At 41.3% G+C, this 7,695-nt stretch overlaps 1 pseudogene; it reads right to left on the bottom strand.

Annotated features, from left to right (window-relative positions):
- Nucleotides 1-766: 766 nt before the first annotated feature.
- Nucleotides 767-2,165, bottom strand: LOC113920276 (annotated as a pseudogene).
- Between the last annotated feature and the right edge of the window lie 5,530 nt (nt 2,166-7,695).

The raw sequence follows: 7,695 nt of genomic DNA, 5'->3' as shown, positions 1-7,695 counted from the left end.
AGTATCCAAAATCTATAAAGAACTTATCAAACTCAATACCCGAAGAACAAATAATCCAATCAAGAAATGGGCAGAAGACATGAACAGACATTTTTCCAAAGAAGACATCCAAATGGCCAACAGGCACAAGAAAAAGTGCTCAACATCCCTCAGCATCAGGGAAATACAAATCAAAACCTCAATGAGATACCACCTCACACCAGTCAGAATGGCTAAAATTAACAAGTCAGGAAATGACAGATGTTGGTGAGGATGCAGAAAAAGAAGATCCCTCTTACACTGTTGGTGGGAATGCAAGCTGGTGCAGTCACTCTGGAAAACAGTATGGAGGTTCCCCAAAAAGTTGAAAATAGAGCTACCCTATGACCCAGCAATTGCACTACTGGGTATTTAACCCAAAGATACAAATGTAGGGATCCGAAGGGTCACCTATACCCCAATATTTATAGCAGCAATGTCCACAATAGCCAAACTATGGAAAGAGCCAGATGTCCATCGACAGGTGAACGGATAAATATATGTGGTGTGGTATATATACACAATGGAATATTATGCAGCCATCAAAAAAATGAAATCTTGCCATTTGCAATGACATGGATGGAACTAGAGGGCATTATGCTAAGCAAAATAAGTCAATCAGAGAAAGACAATTATCATATGATCCCACTCATATGTGGAATTTAAGAAACGAAACAGAGGCTCATAGGGGAAGAGAGGAAAAAATAAAACAAGACAAAATCAGAGAGGTAGACAAACCATAAAAGACTTTTTTTTTTCAATGTTCAGTTTCTTTTAATGACCCCCATCTCCCTGAAGGGCAGGTACAGGCAGCTAGGTGATGGCAAGAGATGTTCACTTGAAGATCTTGCCCTGATTGAAGGTTTTGCCCACATGCTGGAAGGCCCCCTCCCAGGAAAAGTACTCTCGAAACAGCATCTGGGTGTCTTCGCTGCCAGGATCCAGTTTCCACCATGTATATGACTCATAATCCACCTGCAAATCTGGACTCAGCAGAAAGGCAAGCTCCTGGCCTTGGAAGACCCAAACTCCAGAAACGGAGCTGCCATTGTTGGTTCCAAAGAGGATGACACTGGCAAAGACATTCTTCCTCAGCTTGTCCAACCGCTGGAACATTCCAGTGATGAGGTTACAGCTCATGAAGGTCTGGGTGAGCTCTTCAGGGAAGCGGTACTCAGCGTACCACAGAGACCAGCCATCCTTATCAAAGTGCTCCCAAAAATATGGCAGCGCCACAGAAAGAGTGTCCTCATCAGAGTACTTGTGCTTAAATTCATCCAACACAAAGGTCCTCTTGGGCAGGTGAGCAAAGGGGTCCTTGGCCTTCGGCTCAGCAGCCGATGCCTGCTCACATTCATCCATCTCCTCCTCAGGAGCAGGGGCAGCGGCCTTTTTCTCCTCTTTCCACTCAGCCTGGGGCTTCTGCTTCTCTTCCCAAGACCTTTCTCTTTCGATGGGGTGTCCTTTTTAGGCTGGCTCTCTGCAAACTTTTTAGTGTCAAACTGGGCCATCTTCTCGCAGAGCTTCACCTCCCCCAGGACGGCCCGGAACTGTGGCTGGTTGATGCAGGTGACGAACCAGCGGGTGGTATTGGGAAAAGCCTGGCGGAAAGTAGGCTCCAGGACCCGTTTATAGAGCCACAACAGGGTGCAGACAACTGTGATGTCAGCCAGTGTCACACATTCGCCCACCAGGAAAGTCCTCGTCTTCAAGTGAGCATCCAGTAGCCCCAGAATTCTCCTCAGTTCCTCCTTTGCATTCTCTGTGGCTGGCTTATTGTGGTGCATGATGCCCAAGGTGGGAAACACCCAGGTACTGGCTGGGGGCACTATGTCGCTATCAGTGAAGCTCACCCACTGCACCACCTGGGCTGCTGCCTCTGGAGTACTTCCCCGCAGCTCCTCATTGCTCACATAGTAGGCAATAGCATTGCTCTTGAACACACAGAATCCATCGTCACCCTCAAATGCTGGAAACTTGCCGGCAGGAAATTTACAGAGAAATTCAGGGGTGCGGTTGGTTTGGCCGAAGTGGAAGTGGGGTGGTGCAGAGAGCACGCGGACCTGGGCCCCGCTGTACTGAGCAGCAATGAGAGCCTTGAGGGCCTTCCAGTTTTCAGGACATGTGTACAGGGTCCCAGCCGCCATGGTGATTCCCCAGAGAAAGGGCAAAGACCCTTAATCATAGGAAACAAACTGAGGGTTGCTGGAGGGGAGGGACGTGGGGGGAGGGGGAACTGGGTGATGGCCATTAAGGAGGGCACATGATATTAATTAATATAATATCATAAACATCAATTAATTGAATTTAAAATTTAAAAAGGGGGAAAAAGAAATTTGAATTACAAAAAAAAAGAAAAAAGTTCACTAAGACCACAGATACTATTTTTTTCCTCTTTCTTTTTTTTAGAGAAAGAGAGAGAGAGACAAAGAGCACATGAGCAAGCAAGGGCAGGAGCATAAGGGCAGAGGGAGAGGGAGAGAGACTCTTAAGCAGGCTTCATTCCCAGCATGTGAAGCCCCATGTGGGGCTCAATCTCACAACCCTGAGATCATGACCTGAGCCAAAATCAAGACTTGGAAGCTTAACGTACTGAGCCATGCAGGCGACCCTCTTCCTCTCTTTAAAAAAATTTTTTTTAACCTGATTTGATTGTATTCTTGATCTGTATCCAGGGCTCTACACAAGGTAGGTGTAGTGTATGCTAAACACTTGGTATTCAATGAGTAGACACTTGGAAACTTTACTACATATTTGCATTAATATATTTTTTCAAAAATCATAAGTAATATTTTTTCACCCATCCCACATCTAAAGCAAGTAATCCCTCTTTAATAAAAACATATTGCTGTAAACATAGCGACACCTACAACAGGCTCTCTATACTGCATTATCATCAAAATAGGGGCATAGAGTCAATCTATAGGCTCTGTCCATGGCTAATGGAAAGATATGACTCTGAGTTCAGCAATGACACATCCTATACCTGAAAAATAGGAGTTCCAAGTCAGCTCACAGCCCTGATTTTAAATAGAAATCCAAAACTTCTATTAAAAGTTGTTGCCAGTTATTCACTTGCCAGCTGACACATTTTTTTAAAATCATCTTGCTTTTCCTTGTGGTTTCAGATAAAACTCATTTTCTTTAAACAATTACATGTCGTTGTCCAAAATGATCTATTCATCATAAACTCTGAGCAGCTAATATATGTCAGCCACAACCCTGAGTATTGTCACAGATTAAAGAAATCCAGGAGCACCTGGGTGGCTCAATCAGTTAAGCGTCTGCCTTCAGCTCAGCTCATGATCTCAGGGTCCTGGGATCGAGCCCCTGGTCAGCAGGGGGTCTGCTTCTCCCTCTCCCTCTGCCTGACACTCCCCCTCCATGCTTGTTCTCTCTCTGTCAAATAAATAAATAAAATCTTTCAAAATAAATAAATAAAAGATAAATCCAGCCCAAAGAGGAGTTTACATTTATTCACCTCTCTCTATATAAAACATCAAGGAAGTCCAAGAACTTAGTCCACTACAACTCTTATTATAATTTCCTGTCATCTCTTACTCTATAGTACTTCAAAATGCCCATGTCCCCCATCTCTCTGTTTACCCCTGGGGACCCCCACCCTGTCCTGCCACCCTGGTTCTCCACCAGCACCTGTGTCCACCCCAGGGAGCTCCCCAAAGCTCTCACCTTCCTTCGTAGTAACCCCTGAGCAGCGTGGTTCTTTGTTTAATTGCATTCCTCACAGAAACTGTTTAGAATATTTTTCTCTTTCATCAGAGGACAAATGCTGTGGGCGGAAGCTGTGAATCTACATATATTACTATTTTTCACATCACAGTTATAAGCATTCAAAACTCATCTCCTTTGATAAATAATAAGAAGCTCTTAGCATGATCTAATTCTTCAGGGCTATACTTGTTTGCCAAAGAAGGCTGTAGATGTGTGTGTGCACGTGCATGTGCATACCAATGAGTCTGTGTGTCTTGTACGGTGTGTGTGTGCATGTGCGTGTGTGTGTGTGTCAGTGAGTCTGTGTGTCCTCGTAGGGTGTGTGTGTCAGTGAGCCTATGAGTCCTTGTAGTGTGTGTGTGTGTGTGTGTGTATGTGTGTGTGTGTGTCTATGTAGAGTATGTATCCCAGAGATCCACAAATTGGGCACAACTGAGAAAGCATGGAGAGGGAGAGAGAGAGAGCCATTAAAGGGAGAACTTAACAATGAGTGAGACTGTGAAAGTGAGTGCCTGTACCTTCTCGTTCCAGATCCCAAGCCATTTTCAGCTATCACCTTTCCACTGCAACACACTTAGCCATGACCATTTTAGGAAACATAGTGACATCATTTTCAAATTCATATCCTAAATCTTGACATCATGCTTCATTGTCCTGAGGCATTATAGGAGGTAGTCTTCCTAATCTTTCCCTACTATCCCTGAACCTACACTCAGCTTGGATCTTTCTGAAGTTCCCAACTCTTTTTCTCCCCTATCTGAACAGTAGCCAACACAGATATGCATCATACGTGCATATAGAATTACATAGATTTTTGTGAGTTTATTTATACATATGGTATCAAACTATACACCATATTCTGCAACTTGCTATTTTCATGTTTTACAGATCTTTCTATATCAGAATATATTGGCCTACCTCATTATTCCTTAGAATTGAATAGAAAAAAACACATGTACCATGTCAGTTTCACCAACTTTTCTTGACAAGCATTCATGTTGTGATCTTCTTCCTATTAGAAACAATACTGTAGTATCATCTTTGTTCAGGCTCCTGGTTCATAGGTGTGAGTATTTATAGTTAGCGTTTCTCAAATCTGGCTTCATGTTAAAAACATGTGGAGAGCTTTCAAAAATACCGCTGCCCATGCTCCCCAGCCTCTCCCTCCACTAGACCAGTTAAATCAGAATCTGGGAATGGAGCCCAGGCATGGGTATTTAATAAAATCTCCCCAGGTAATTTTAATATGCAACCAAGGTGGAGAATCATTAATAATTACGAAGAATTGGAATTGCTGACTTGAAGGGTATATACATTTTACTTTTTTTTTTTACATTATACAGTTTGAACTCATTTTGTAAATGGTTAATAACACACAGTTGCAAATTATATGGTATCATTACTTCTGCTCTAAGTAAAATTCTCAGGAAATCTGGAAGTAGAAATTAAGTACCTTTCTTTATAGGGTCTCTTTCTAAGCTGAAATGGCATCTCCTCACAGATGCCTATGTAAAGTGAGTGTCCACCCTACCTCACCTCATTACTTTCATAGTACTGGGCTTGTTTTCTTTGTATTACAGGCATAGCTCAGAGATGTTGCTAGTTTGGTTCCAGACCACCAAAATAAAGCAAACGTCACTACAAAGTGAGTCCAGTGTATTTTTTCTGTCTCCTGGTGCATATGAAAATTATGTTTACACTATACGAAGTCTATTAAGTCGCAATGGCTTAATGTCTAAAAAAAATGTACATACCTTAATTGGGAAATACTTTATTGCTAAAAAATTTCTAACTACCATCCAGGCTTTTAGCAAGCTGTAATCACTGAACACAGATCACCATAATAAATATAATAATAATGAAAAGCTAAAAATATTGTGAGAATTATGAAAACATGACACTGAGACACGAAGTAAGTAAATGCTATTGGGAAAAATGGCACCAGTAGACTTGCTCGACACAGTGTTGCCATAAACCTTCAATTTGTCAAACACACACACACACACACACACACACACACACACACACACACACTATCTGTGAATCACAATAAAGCAAAGCACAGTAAAATGAGTTATGTCTATCCTTGTGACAATGTGCAATCATTTCATGTAGTTGATCATTGACTTTTATAGCCCCTAATCTCCAACAGAAGTCCAAGAGAACAGGACCCAATCTGTCTTATTCACCCAGTAATCCTAATGCCTATTATAACAGGACCTAGAATATAATAGATGGTCAATATGTGTGGAATACATCAGTCCCTGTGGTTGTCTAGTCAGTGGTTAAGCATGTTAGGCTGTGGAAAGGACCAGTAAAATGAAGGAGAAATACTGGTTGTTCTCATTCCCCAGACCTAGCCTTTCCAAGCGGAAAAGAAGTATTTCTTTATTTATAATTTAATTTAATTTTAATTCCAGTATAGTTAACATAAAACATGTACTTTACCTTAGCCAAAAGAACCTACAAACCCACACTATCATACAAGAAATAGATTAATGTGTGGCAAACCTTGACCATGTGGTTTAAAAAAAAAACACAAAGAAATTAGAAGGTAGAATATGATGAGCCACCTTCAGTAATAAATTTTTCCCTTCTCTGCCATCCCCCTGCATTTTGGTAAACATCTAAAAAAACTTATACAGCAAATGGTACAGTTAAGCATGAGGAACACTTGGAAGATCTGGGCGCAGAGAGTATCAGCTGTCACTGAGAACATGATTCCTCAGCTGTTCTTTCCCCTTATAAGTAAGTCTTGTCACATAGTCCTATAAAAAGGAGGGGGTCAATCAAGACAGCAATTTCCTTTTGATTCTGATTATAATATTAAATTACTCAGGATCATAGTTGTAGAAAGCCTCTAAATTCTTCTTTCTCCACCTATAATTTCTGTGTATAATAAATAATGCCTAACCAAGCGCCATATACATTATGTCCAACAGGACGAACCATTTTTTAAAAGGCCTCAGTGTTGTAAATTGTGAACATGTTTAGACTTTCCTTCTATATTATACCTGACTAAAACACAAGGAATATTGACTAAGTGGGAATGAGACCTTACATATCTTATATTTGAAGTTTCAGGGTGACTTGTTTTTACATTTTTTAGACTTTTTTCCATTAATTTTTTTAATTTTAGGATAGTTCTAGATTTATGGAAAAGTTGAGAGAAGTTCTCATGCACTCCACACCCAATTTTTCTACTGTTAGCAAGTGTATGGTACGCTTGTCACAAGAAACCAGTATTGATACACTATTAGTAGCAAAAAGAAGTCCAGGCTTTATTCATATTTCTACCTAATGTTCTATTCTAATTTTTAGATTTGAGACAAGCAATATACCTAGGTTAAATATGTTCAGATTCTCCTGGCTGTCCTGTATGTGAGAAATGCGTACCAGCAGCTAATGTAGACAATGACTGCGTTCTTAGTGTGGGGCAGCAAAGGAAAGAGCTAATAAAAACACTTCTGGGGATGCCTGGGTGGCTCAGTTGGTTAAGGATCCACCTTAGGCTCAGGTCATGATCCTAGGGTCCTGGAATCAAGCCCCGCATTGGGCTCCCTGCTCAGCAGGGAGTCTACTTCTCCGTCCGCTGCTTCCCCTGCTTGTGCTCTCCCCCTCTCCCACTCTCTCTCAAGTGAATTAAAAAAAAAGAAAAATCGTAAAAAAAGAAAAAAAAAAAAAAAACACTTCTCCTGAGCCTATGTGGATAATATAATCCAGTAGATGGGCGCCTGGATGGCTCAATTGGTTAAGCGACTGCCTTCGGCTCAGGTCATGATCCTGGAGTCCCGGAATCGAGTCCCACATTGGGCTCCCTGCTCAGCAGGGAGTCTGCTTCTCCCTCTGACCCTCTTCCCTCTCGTGTTCTCTATCTCTCATTCTCTCTCTCTCAAATAAATAAAATCTTTAAAATATATATATATATATATATATATATATATA

Source organism: Zalophus californianus, chromosome 3 (genome assembly GCF_009762305.2).
Source record: "Zalophus californianus isolate mZalCal1 chromosome 3, mZalCal1.pri.v2, whole genome shotgun sequence".
Taxonomy (NCBI): domain Eukaryota; kingdom Metazoa; phylum Chordata; class Mammalia; order Carnivora; family Otariidae; genus Zalophus; species Zalophus californianus.
This window is presented reverse-complemented; position numbering and strand designations above follow the sequence as displayed.